The 13602-nt window shown below is 34.3% G+C and overlaps 1 protein-coding gene and 1 non-coding gene across 7 annotated transcripts in view; one reads left to right on the top strand and one right to left on the bottom strand.

Annotated features, from left to right (window-relative positions):
- MAPK10 (mitogen-activated protein kinase 10) overlaps positions 1–13602 on the bottom strand; it is a 346291-nt gene that overhangs the window by 255218 nt on the left and 77471 nt on the right. The gene's annotated exons all lie outside the window — the stretch shown is intronic.
- On the top strand, positions 12191–12295 carry LOC122890733. Its single transcript, XR_006381164.1, has one exon. It is a non-coding gene; the product is annotated as a U6 spliceosomal RNA (small nuclear RNA).

Genomic DNA, 13602 nt, shown 5'->3' with positions numbered 1-13602 from the left:
CTTTACTGCCACAGGTCTATTCCAAACCTTCAGAATCTTTCACGTGAACCATTGTAATAGCCTCCTAGTTGCTCTCCACCTGCAGTCTTGACATCACACAGCAGCCAAAGTGATCTTTCTAAAACATGAATCAGAGTGCACCACTCCCCCATTTCCCTAGCTCCCATTACAACTGGAATGAAAACTAAAATCCTTACCATAGACCACAGGCTCTACATTAATGGTCTCTGGCTACTTCTCAGGCCTCATGTCTCTCCATCCTCTACTGCTTACTCTAATCTGGTCTGGCTATGCTTCTTTCTTTCTCTTGAACAAGCAAACCTCATCACTATTGCTTTTGCTTTTGAAGTTCCTCCTTGAAATACTCTTTCCCCAGGTCTTCATATGGCTGCCTCTCCATCTCACAATTCAGGTCTTTTTTTTTTTTTTTAAAGATTTTTTTATTTATTTGCCAGAGAGAGGGAGAGAGAGAGAGCACAGGCAGACAGAGAGGCAGAGGGAGAAGCAGGCTCCCCGCCGAGCAAGGAGCCCCATGTGGGACTCGATCCCAGGACGCTGGGATCATGACCTGAGCCGAAGGCAGCTGCTTAACCAACTGAGCCACCCAGGCGTCCCTCACAATTCAGGTCTTAATCAAATCCTTATATCCTTCCAATGGCCTTTTCTGACCATTCTCACCTAGACACTATTCCATCCCTCCCCTTTACTACATATTACCCCATTTTTAAATGCTTTACAGGAATTACCAGTCTGTGAATGAATAAATGAATGAATGAATGAATGAACTGCATATAATTGTCTCTTCTACACTGTCACCGCCAGTAGAAACTAAAATCTTTGAGGGACATGATTACTTCTATACTGTTCTCCATTATGTGCCCAGTGTCTAGAATAGCGCATGGTACATGGTATAATATATACACTAGTGATTTGATTACTTCATAATGTCTCCCAACATTTATTAAATGGCTAGAATGCACCTTTCTCTGTTCAAAATATAAAAGCTAGGGGAGACTGGGTCGCTCAGTTGATTTAAGTATCCGACTCTTGGTTTCGGCTCAGGTCCTGATCCAGAGTTGGGTAGAATCTACCTTCTCCCTCTACTCCTCACGCCCCTCAACATGCACTCTTTTTCTAAAATAAATAAAATGTTTTTAAAAAATATATGAAGGCTATACAAAAAATAAAAGTCATTCTTATACTATGAGGTAAAAAGTAAACAAATTACTGCAATGTAATGCCATATTCTCTGTGTTCCTTCCTCTCCAGGCTTCCTAAACATAAACTACATACATCATTAGAACCCGCCAGTCTATGAGAGTGAGCTATTAAGCTATATCGTGAGTACATTGCCCTGTCTTTATGACGTATGCCTGAACACCTTAATGTACTTGGTTCTTGTCATTTTAACAAACTCAAATTTCTCTTTCTAGCCGCACTGCTTTAAATCTTCTTACAGTTAATTCAAATTGCATTTTCTAAAACCTTCCCTTTTTATCACCATGACTACCCTGCTACACTCAAGTTCTTCCTCTAAATTCCTAGGTTTTAACAATTTAATTCAGAAAGTGCTTGAGTGCCCTTGAACATATTGAGTTTATACATTTTGTCTTAGTACTCAAGGCCCCACATCTCTGTGTCGACTCTCTCAACTCAATGCAGCCCACTTCATTTATTAATTCAATATTCTTTTTTTTCCTCCATTTGTCTACTCCCATTTGGAGAGCACTTTCATTTCAAATACTGTGTGACTTGCTCCCACAGTGAGTCAAACCCAGCCACAGTCAAATTAATAATAAATTCCTACATAACAAAATAAAAATTATAAAAGAGTAATTAAGCCTCATCTTGATACACAAAATTCAATATTTGTCATCAGTTCTTAAGGTCATATAATATTCACGTTTCCTATATAAGAGTAGTAAAAATATTAATATGAAATTTCTGATTAAAACACATTTCTATAGTTAGTTGGCCTAAATTCTAAAAATCTTAAAGTCATTTTTAATAGTAAAATATGTTATACTGAGACTATTTTCTGAATAATTACATATTTTAATTCAAAGACTATAGAGTATTTTGAAAATATAACATCAATTTCTAAGAGTTTACAATTTCAAGTAAGAAAAAATGTAGATATTAACTTTAAAAACCTTATTTTTTTAAAAAAACTTAGAAAGTGTTTTAAAACTATTACATGATTCAATTTACTATGGCATCCATTTAGGCATGGAAATTGAATACAAAATTCTAATATTTCTAATTCCAACTAGAAATTTGAGGCCTTACTGTTCAAAATTTTCTCAGCATCCTGACACCTGAAATAAAGAGATTAATTTGATTTCAGGCACTCAACATTTTAGTAGTATAATCTTAGGAGGTAATTTTTACTTACTCTTTGCCTGAAACAGAAAAGAGGGAAGAAAAGTGAGAGATGAACAAAAATCAGTGAATACTAATTGTGAAATGTGCAGATTACCATTGTAAATTCTGTAATTACTATAAAAAATGTAGGAAGGCAAAATATTGTATAGTATGATATAACTAGATTTTGTGTGCAGAAGAATATGGAAGCTAATTTAAAATTTCTAGAATCTCGATAGTTGTAAAACACATGAAATTTAGAGGAGAAAGCCAGGTCCTGGGAAGTCCCAAATAATCTTTGACTCCTACTGATAAAAGAGTAGAAGATAAATCAAATGCCTTTTCTTTACTTTTGTCATTAAGGTAAAGATGCCATTTATATTAAAGTCCTTTGAAGCACTTCTTATACCATTTAGGAGACACTATGATAATTAAGAATTAAAATTTTAATTGAGATAAAAATCAATGGATAGTGAAAAGAACAAATCTTAAGTGTGTAATTTGAGGATTTCTGATGCACATGAACACCCTGCCACAACTAATTAAACATGTCTATCGTGCCAGAAAGTCTCCTGTGTCACTTCTAGACCATCCTCAGCTCCCATAAGCAACCAGTTTTGAACTCTATTCCCATAGATTAATTTTACCTGTTCTTGCACTTTATAAAATGCAATTCTGCAGCATACAGTCATGTATGCCTGCTTGATTTTTCTCAGAGCAATGTTTTTAAGATCATGTATGCTGTACCATACATCAATAATTGATCTTTTTCTGTTAATGGGCATTATTTCTCTAAATGAATATACCACAATTGATTTATTTGTTCACCTGTTGTTGAAATTTAGGAGGTGTTTCCAGGTTGGGGCAATTATGAATAAAATTGCTATGAACATTCAAGTACAAGTCTTTTTGTGGAAATATGCTTTTTTTTCTCTTGGGTAAATAAAGATCTAGGAATGGAATTACAGGGTCATAGGTAGGCATATGTTACCTTTTTAAGAAACTGCCAAACTTGAGTGCCTGGGTGGCTCAGTCAGTTAAGCATCCCACTCTTGGTTTTGGCTCAGGTCATGATCTCAGGATCATGAGATTGAGCCCCCTGTGGGGCTCTGCGCTCAGCAGGGAGACTGCTTGGGATTCACTCCCTCTCCCTCTCCTCCACCCACTCATGCACATTCTCTCTAAATAAATAAATAAATCTTAAAAAGAAGAAGAAGAGAGAAAAAGAAACTGCCAAACTGCTTTCTGAAGTAGTTGTACAATTTTGTCCTCTTTGGCAATAAGTGAAAGGTCTAGTTGCTCCACATATCACCATTTGGTATAATGGACATCCTACTTGGTAAAATATGATATTTCATAGTGGCTTTAATTTGCATTTCTCTGATGACAAATAAGATTGATGCCTTCCAAGTGCTTTTTGGCCTTTCCTATGTCTTCTTTTGTGAAGTATCTGTTCAAATCTTTTGCCCAATTTCTTCAATTGGCTCATTTATCACTTTATGATTGATTCATAGGAACTTTTTAAAAGTATATTCTGGGATGGATAATGAATATGTGGCATATATATATTATATATATATATTATATTTATATATATATGCTTATGCAATGGAATATTACTCAGCCATCAGAAAGAATGAAACCTTGCCATTACAATGTCATGGATGGAGCTAGAGTATATTATGCTAAGTGAAATAAGTCAGAGAAAGACAAATACCTATGATTTCACTCATATGTGGAATTTAAGAAACAAAACAGATGAACATATGGGAAGGGAGAAAAAAAAACAAGAGAAGGAAACAGACAACAAGAGACTGCTAAAGACAGAGAATAAACTGAGTGTTGATGGAGGAAGGAGTAGGGGGATGGGCTAGATGGGTAATAGGTATTAGGAGGACACTTGTTAGGATGAGCACTGGATATTATATGTAAGTGATGAATCACTGAACTCTACTACCTTATTTCTACCTTATTTTTATCACATTTTTAAAAATATTTTATTTATTTATTTGAAAGAGAGAGTGAGCAAGAGAGCCAGAGAGAGAAGAAACAGAGGGAGGGACACAGGGACAGGGAGAAGTAGACTCCCCACTGAGCAGTGAGCCTGAGGTGGTACTCAGTCCCAGGACTCTGGTATCATGACCTGAACTGAAGACAGACACTTAACTGACTGAGCCTCCCAGGCCCCCTATCATATTTTTTATTTTATAATTTAATGGTCTCTGGTTCCTAAGAAGTTTTACATACCCTAAAGTGTAAAATATTTTTTTCTAGAAGTTTTATGGCTTTTTTTTATATGTTTAAGTCTCTAATCTAGCCTAAATTAATTTCTGTATAGTATGAAACAGAGCTTACAGTTTATTTTTTCCACATATTTATATTAATTATTAAATTTTAAGTTAAAGATTTTGGGTAAGAAACATAAAACACAATACACCTAACCAGCACTTAAAAATGATTTCTTTTACTTTGCCATTTTGTTTTTATTATTATTGATGTTGTTTCCAGTGTAGCTCATGTCTATACAAGAATAGTCCAAACAGAAGTGGGTTAAAATTGTTCATAGGTCTGAGGAGGGCAAACCACTTGTGCCATTTGCTTCTGTCTCAAGTCCACCTTTCCTGAAGATATTTGCCATATGGCTCAAGCTTAGCAGGTCTCACACATCCTGGGACCAAACATGTTTGAGTATATTGCATCACCTGTTTCTCTTGTGAAATGCACGAATGATTTTGCTCTTTTACCTAGAAGCCATCCACAAATTGTGCAGTTGCCCTCCTGGATAGTGGGTCTATGGCAGCCCTCTTTTAAATAAATATACCACAATGTTATTTTGCAAGGCTTTTTAAAAATTCTACAAAATAAAACAGTCAAGTGAAAACTAACACTTTAACATATCTAATTATGGAATCTTCATTATTCTGTTGAAATGTTTTTAAGTCTACAATTTCTATTCAACATAGGGTACATAACAACATCCTTGCTTTAGGGAAACCACAAGCTCCAGTGTAATAAAAGGAAAATAAAAATTCTGCGATGCAGAATTTTATCCTGCCCAGGGCCTAACAAAAGAAAGACAATTGTTCTGAGCCATTAATGAAGCCAAGACATAAGCTGCACCTATCACCAAAATCCAAAAAAATTCTCAAATCAACAGTTCACATTTCATACTTTTCTAAAGTCCTGTCAATAAAATCAGCCAAGGGAAAATAGTAAATATGTTTCATTTGTACTTTTATAGCATAGATATTAACTGGTTCATGGTCACAAGGTTGATAAAATATTTCAGGAGAAAACAGTTTTGTAGTTGTGTTTGCGATGTCCAGAGAATTTAATTTCTTACCCAGAGTCATCAAGTCTAACTTTCTTAGCAATCAGATATTAATATTGTTTGAAAGTTTTTGTCTTCATATTTGATTTTTATAAAGTACAAATCTAAAGTATTTCAAAATACAGAGCTAATTCATCATTTTTGTGGTTTTTACATAAAACTCAAGTATTGGTGCGAAGTGCCATATTCAAAGAAATAAAATGCAGCAACCAAAGGTAATTTAAAAGTAATTCTCAAAAACTAATGATGTACTATATGTTGGCTTATTGAACATAAAAAAAGAAGTTTCAATTGAAAATCTCTTTAGGGTACTGGGTGCCAACCTACTAGAGTTCACATTTAACTATTATGTTATTCTCAAAGTATTTGCATTTTAAAGAAATCATTTTTGTTTCTTAAAAAAAGTAATTCTAACTCCTCTTGAAAATATTAAGGATATTTTATTTAATATTAATATTAAAAATATTAAATAATAAAATATTAAAGGAATCTAATTTATACCCCTTTTCTTTAATCATTTTTTTCTCATTCCTATTGATTTCCAATTTTCCCCACTTCTACTTTCAACTCTCTTCCCTAAATTTTCTTCCAATAGTCTTTAACATCAAGAGATAAGTCTTTCCCTTTCTATTCCCTTGCTATTCTCTTTTTCTCTCAAAACAGTATCTTCATGCATGTACCCATTTGTGCTTTTATTGTTTAGCCTCTAAGGATTATGCTAATATGCACTGTAAATTTGTTAGGAAGGAAAATAGAGAAAAGCGTGTCTCCTCACACATTAATATTTTTCATCCCTGTTACATACATATTACCTCCCTTCAGGAAGTCTCAAGATAGTTTAAGGTACCCAGCATTCTAGTGTACCTCCAAATAGCAGTTCTCTCTCAATCATACTTGACAGAAAGACTGAGGTTAAGTAATTTTCTCAATTAAATTGCAGATGATAAGGAATTTGGCTTAGGGCTTTGTCTCCCAAATTAAAACATTTTTCCAGTGAACACCAAGCTTCTTTAAGGCTTTACATGGACAAACATACCTTACCTATCTCCAAAACTGCCTTCGCTGGCATTATAAACTAAGCCAACTTCATGAAAACAAAGGATCTTGATTAAAACAAAGAAAATTAAACCAATGATAATAATTTTGTGTGGTCACTGGATGAACATGCACCAGTTTTTTCCACAGGATAAATATGATTTACTCTGATCATGGTGGATTCTTAAAGAATCACTTCTAATTACACTGCCTGATAAATAAGCAGAAATATAAAAACCCTTACTCCATAACTACTTAGGGAATGAGATTCTACCTAATTTTGTGCAAAACATAGGATTACTAGATGTTCCACTGCTAGAATATAAAGAAGGTCACAACTTAAAATAATATGCATCATATTTCAGGTAAAATAAAAGTGAAATCTGTGACAAGGAAATTATATAGTCTATTTCTAATGTGTGATTCCAAATATTTAATTCTGTATGATCCATATTGGGAACATCACACTTAAAATCACATCTTATCCAGTGTTTAAAGACCCAAACAACATTAAATACCACAAAAAGTTTCACCATTTTATGAAAGACTACTATAGAGATACATCCATCTAGGCCTAAAAGATCCTAAAGTCAAGTATGATTCTACTACCTCTTGAAAAGATGCATGATAGTAAAGGGTAAAATCAATAGTATGGGCTCTAGTTTTCCAAGTGTAAAGATATATGAACTTTCAGTTTTAATTAAAAATCCATCTCCTTCAGGAAATTTCCCATGATAAGTGTAAAACATTTTTTTACTTACTTAATTTCAGTGATCCTAACACTTTATTCCTATTTTATCTGGTAATTAAATATAGCTAGTATATTTGGCTTCAAAGTCAAGCAAGCCTATAAACTATATATGTGTAGATTTTCAATAAGTATGTGACATTGAGGGGCACCTGGCTGGCTCAGTTGGTTTAGCATCTGACTCTGGATTTAGGCTCAGATCATGATCCCAGGGTTGTGAGGCTGAACCCCAAGCTGCGCTCTGTGCTAGGCATGGAGCTTGCTTAAAATTCCCTCTCTCCCTCACCCTCTGCCCCTCCCACTCCTGCTTGCTGACTCACATTGTCTCTCTCAAAATATAAAATAAAAAAATAAGTATGTAACACTGAAAATATACTTTCAGCTTTAAATAGTTCATTAAATGGTTTTTAAGTGTAAGTCTGAGAAATGCAAACATCTCTGATACAAATTGTATGGCATACATTAAAATTGTTTCTTAGGGCTTTCACCATTTTGTTGAGTTTATTTAGATAATTCATGTTTATATCATTTCCTTTTTCCATGATCAGTGGTCTTCTAGTCCTCAAGACTACCAACCAATGTTTCTATATTTTCCTAGTACCTATCTCTCTTATCCAATCCCCCAACCCCTAGCTATTAAACTAATTTTACTCTTTTCAAACTGTATGCCCTTTCCAACCAACTCTAAATTCTTAGAAAATAATTTCATCTCCTCATGCACAGAGGATACAGAATCTCCCTGTACTAGTCAGGGTATGATCTAAACTTACTGTAACAAAGAGACTCTAAAACCAGTACTTAAATATGATAAATGCTTATTTTCTTCTGACATAACATACAAAGGCAGATAGGCAAGCAATCTAAGCTTTGCTCAGGAGGATAGCCAGGATCCCAAATAAACAGGTTGACTCCTGCCCTCACATGATGACAACAAGTGGTTTTCACTTCTGTATCCAAGACTGGATACCATTTTAGTCATTTCCCAGTCAGGTGGAAAGAGAAAGGGTAATCCAGAGTAAGCCACTTACTGTACTTTTCCTAAAAGATATATATATCATTCCATTCATATCTCATTAGCCCAAACATAGTCACATAACCACATTACCTGCAAGGAAGGCCATTGCAAGGGAGGTCCTATTACTAGTAAGAAAAAAAGAAAATTAATAGCAGAGGACAATTTAGCAGTCCTCATCAAAAGAGTGGATAGAAATTTTTCAAATTATTTCTGTAAATCTTAACTCTAACACTAACCATAAGCCACAAAAAATATATCTGGATCCACACCCTTATTCTTTCCTTTGGTTAGTTAAGGACCAAGTCAAACTCCTTTCATCTTGAACCTACCTTTATCTCATTTTCCAGGAGTCTTCCTCTGGTATTTATTCTCTTTCCTTTGTAACTTCAAATCTACCATGTCTACTAGCTTGGTAGCTTTAAAGTCAGCATAGTGGAAATATTTACACCACAGAAATGGACAAATGGCACAAACCTAGGGTTTTGTTCCCCTGAAGAGCCAGTTTTTCAATTTTTGTTTCAATTCATTGTCTTCAATTCATTCTTTGCATACCAATCAGAGGCTTCTTAACCCGTAAGGTGAATCATGATCATATGATTAACTTCTCAAACATCGTAAATCTGGGCTAGTTGTCTCTTTCATGTGCTCTTAAAAAAGGCTTGAACAGTCTTATCCTACCATTTATCACACTACATTGCAATAACCTGTTTACTCGTTTTTATTCCCCTATTAAACTGTTTAAAGATAGAAAGTATTTCTCTCATGTATTCTCAGCACCTAAAACAATGCCTAACACATAATTAATACCTAAAAACTATCTGTGGAATAAATGAATGATATAACAAGTGTGCTTTCCCCCAAATATATGCCAATCTCCACATTACTCCTTTTAAGCAATATCCTTGTTATCCTTTATTCCTCAATTTAAGAACCACATATAATCACATGGATAGATTGCAGATAATCTATCCATCCTGATCACACTTTTAAAAAGCAGCAATAAGGGCACCTGAGTGGCTCAGTGGGTTAAGCCTCTGCCTTCGGCTCAGGTCATGATCTCAGGTTCCTGGGATTGAGCCCCACATCAGGCTCTCTGCTCAGCAGGGATCCTGCTTCTCCCTTTCTCTCTGCCTGCCTATCTGCCTAACTTGTGATCTCTTTCTGTCAAATAAATAAATAAAATCTTTTTTTTTAAAAAAGCAGCAATGAACTTGACTAGGCTCTTAAATATTAGAAATATCTACCCTCGTCAAAGTCACTGAAAATGTTCTTTTGCATTTTATTTGTTCATATTGTACAAAGTTTGGCTTGGAATAGAACTGCAGCCTCAGCTTCCACCTTACAAAAGCCTTCTGGGAAAGAAAGTAGTTCTTGATAGCTAGCTTCTGTAGCTGGAGGACTGCCACAAAAAAATCTGAATATGCTGCTGTTCCTTAAAATAATTTCCCTCATTCATGTAAATTATGTTGCTTGAGAAGGATTATTTCTACAGATGAGTACAGAATAATTAATATAATGTACAAATCCCATCTCTAACTGGAATTTTGACATAATATGCTCCCAAATTCTATCCCTCATGAAATTTAGCAAAAGTTCAGTATCTTTTTATGTATATAAATGATACTCCCCCAAAAGTGTTTTCTTTGTAATAGTTATCTCAGTATCTTAGAGCCTCTTTTTTTGTCAAGTGGTAGTAGTTTAATTTCATTTTATCTCGTATTCAAATATTACTTTATCTCTCAACCTCAATTTTAAATTGAGTCAATGAAATGACTTTCATTAATATTGTCTATTCAAATATTCAATCATTTTTTTAAATAAAAATATACTATCTACTGTGTGTCTGGCCCTCTTTTGGGCATTGAAAAAACAGAAATAATAATATAACAGAAGAGTCTTCCCTTGGGGAGTTTGTATTATAGTAAGGGAGAAAGACAGTAAACATAAATAAACCATATACTTTCAATGAGTAGTAAGTGTTCTAAGGAAAAGAAAGACCATGTGAAGGAATGTCAAATGTGTCAGGTGAGGGAATAGGCAGGATAATCAGACAAGGGTTTTCTAAAAGAATGACATAAGCTCTGATGGGGAAAAAGATATCTGGGTATACAGTAGAGGGGATAAGATCCCAAGTAGAGGGAATACAGCAGCAAACTGAAATACCTGAGGGAAATAGGAGAGTAGTGTGTTTGACTGACAGAAAGTTAGTAATGATCGGAGTATAGTGGTTTTAAATCACATGGTCTCCCACCAAATTTAATTTTATTTTCTTCAAGAGACTATGTACTCATAATGTTAATCATAAGCTTATCAAGCTTCCATCATGAAATCTCTATGCACAGAATTAGGAGAGTGTGGGCACTGGCACATCATTATAAGTATTTCAAAGATACAGATATAAATAACTTCAAGAGCATAAATTAAATAATTAATAATACTAAAGCATAACTTAAAAATTAGGAAATTATGGGTCTTGAGTTTTTATTACCTTTTTCTTTTTTTTTTTTTTTAAGATTTTTTTATAGGGGCGTTTGGGTGGCTCAGTGGGCTAAAGCCTCTGCCTTCAGCTCAGGTCATGATCTCAGGGTGCTGGGATCGAGCCCTGCATTGGACTCTCTGCTCAGCAGGGAGCCTGCTTCCCTTCCTCTCTCTACCTGCTTGTGATCTCTGTCTGTCAAATAAATAAAATCTTTTTAAAAAAAAATGTAAAGATTTATTTATTTATTTAGTTGACAGATCATAAGTAGGCAGAGAGGCAGGCAGAGAGAGAGAGAGGAGGAAGCAGGCTCCCCACTGAGCAGAGAGTCTGGGTGCCCCTGAGCCACCAGGTGTCCTTACCTTTTTCTTTAATGGTATTTAATTGTGAGCTTATACATTTTGATTTTTAATAATGGCCATGTTGAATAACTGGGTAGCCAAACTCTTTAGAATTTAACAACTGTTTCCTGCAAGCTGGTACATGCCAGCTCCAGCACACCACTACTGCATGCTCTCTGCGAGTAAGTGCCCTTCAATCTGTCCAGAAACCTAAAAGGATCTATGGAAATATTTAATTTTTAATTTTGTATCTTGCTCCCTTCTGCCAAACAGTTTCTCCCATTTCTCCACACTCACCTGAAAACACACAAAAAGTAACTTAAAAAGGGGGAAACTGACTTGTAGATCTATCATTTGTGGCATATCCTGGAAAGTAAACTGAGGGTTTTGTTTTGTTTTTTTAATTTTTATGATTTCTCACACAATAAAGTTAAGGTCAAAAATCAGAGTTCTAGGATTCCATACTAGCTCTTGGCAGTGAAAAACTAACAAAATTGCTTACGGTAATCATATAACACACTTAAATTTAATACTAAGATTACGAAGATGCTCTTTAAAGTGCTTAAGCACTGAGATTAAAAACTAATGATTATATGACTATATGTCTAAGCAGAAGGTAACTTTTTAAAATGCTAAGTTCTCTTTGCAAAAGCAAAATACACAGAATGAGGTCCTAAATAACCAGGATTACCATGTTCCAAGTTGATAAATGTAAGAGCATTGCTAGAACTGTAGAACACTAAACACTGACTTACCAGGAATATGTACTTTTATTCCTTCTCTATTCTTAGCCACATTGTCATTATCATCCATATAATGGATGATTGTTAAAATTTCATTTTAGCAAATGGCTTACCAAACATTAAAAACTTTTACTTGCATGCTCACTTTGGCAGCACATATGCTAAAATTAGAACAACAGAGAAGACTAGCATGGCCCCTAAGCAAGGATGACAAGCAAATTCGTGAAGCATTCTATTTAAAAAAAAAAAAAAAAGTTTTTTTTACTGTCTGTTGGGAGGCCTAGAGCAGATGTTACCATTTATTTTGAAGAGGAAACAAACACACACAAACAACACATAATAGTACTCCTAAAGTTGCAAAAAATTAAAACAGTTTACAGATTGGCTCTCTAGTATAAGAAAGAAAGAGTTTAAATAATAATAATAAATTATGCTAAATAGATATAAAGTTCCCTGTGTACATATATATATATGAAATACAAAAGTATAAAATCAAATATGTACTTCCGTTATAAGCAAGGTGTACAAATTACAAAAGATCATGGGCTTACATAAGGAAAACTGCAAAATGGTTTTCTTTGAAAAAGAAAGTATTAACCAAAGGGAAGCTGAGTAAAAACTACATATGGAAACTGCAATGTCTTTGCAAGTCTCCTATAAATCTAACATTATATCAAAATTACATGTTTAAGAAACACATGAATATACAATAATTTGTCTATATCACTATTTTAATACATTTTACACATTTCAAAAGACAGATGTACAATTTTATGTATGGAGAATTGTTTTAAATGAGCTGTACATAGTATCATAAAACCTAAGCTAATAGGCAAATTGGCCTCAAGGCCTTACTAACAAATGTAGCTTTCAAGAACAGTAAAAGAAATGGCCTTGATACTCATTAAGTAGAATTGACTATAATTCACTAACTTCCTAGTGTGGCACTACATTTGGTATCAGAATAAGGATTGCCTTTGGCTATAGAGTTTACTCCAAACCATGGACAGAGTGGACTGCTTATTACACATCAGATGGAGCATGTAGTTATGTGTGGCTTAAGGAACAGCTTGTGTTCTAAATCACAAAAATGTGCTTACTGAAGAGCGAGAGAGAGTTAGTTATATGTGGTCTATATGAGTTAGAGGTTTTGCAATATAAGAAGATCTGCAATAAAAAATTTAAAAAACCTAAATATTAGAAATGTTAACTTAGCAATATTTTTAAAAGTAAAGTATAATTACAATTGAAAAATAAAACAGAGCCACCATAATCAAGTAGTCAATGTTAAAATCCTAATAATCTAACATATTGATATAACTCCCCAATAGAATGCACCAGAAAGGACATTCCTCCTCTAAATTCATAAACTTAATCAAGTCATAAGAAAGCATCAGACAAGCCCAAATTGAAGAATGTTGTACAGAATACTTGACCATTATTCATTCAAAGTATCAAGTCACAAGGAACTGGCACAGATTGAAGGTAAGGAGACATACATGGTAAGTAAATGCAATGGAGGATCCCAGACAAGACCTTGGAACAGAGA

This window comes from Neovison vison, chromosome 11, assembly GCF_020171115.1.
Source record: "Neovison vison isolate M4711 chromosome 11, ASM_NN_V1, whole genome shotgun sequence".
NCBI classification, from domain to species: Eukaryota; Metazoa; Chordata; class Mammalia; order Carnivora; family Mustelidae; genus Neogale; species Neogale vison.
Note: the sequence above shows the minus strand (reverse complement) of the source record. Positions and strands in the feature narration are given on the sequence as shown.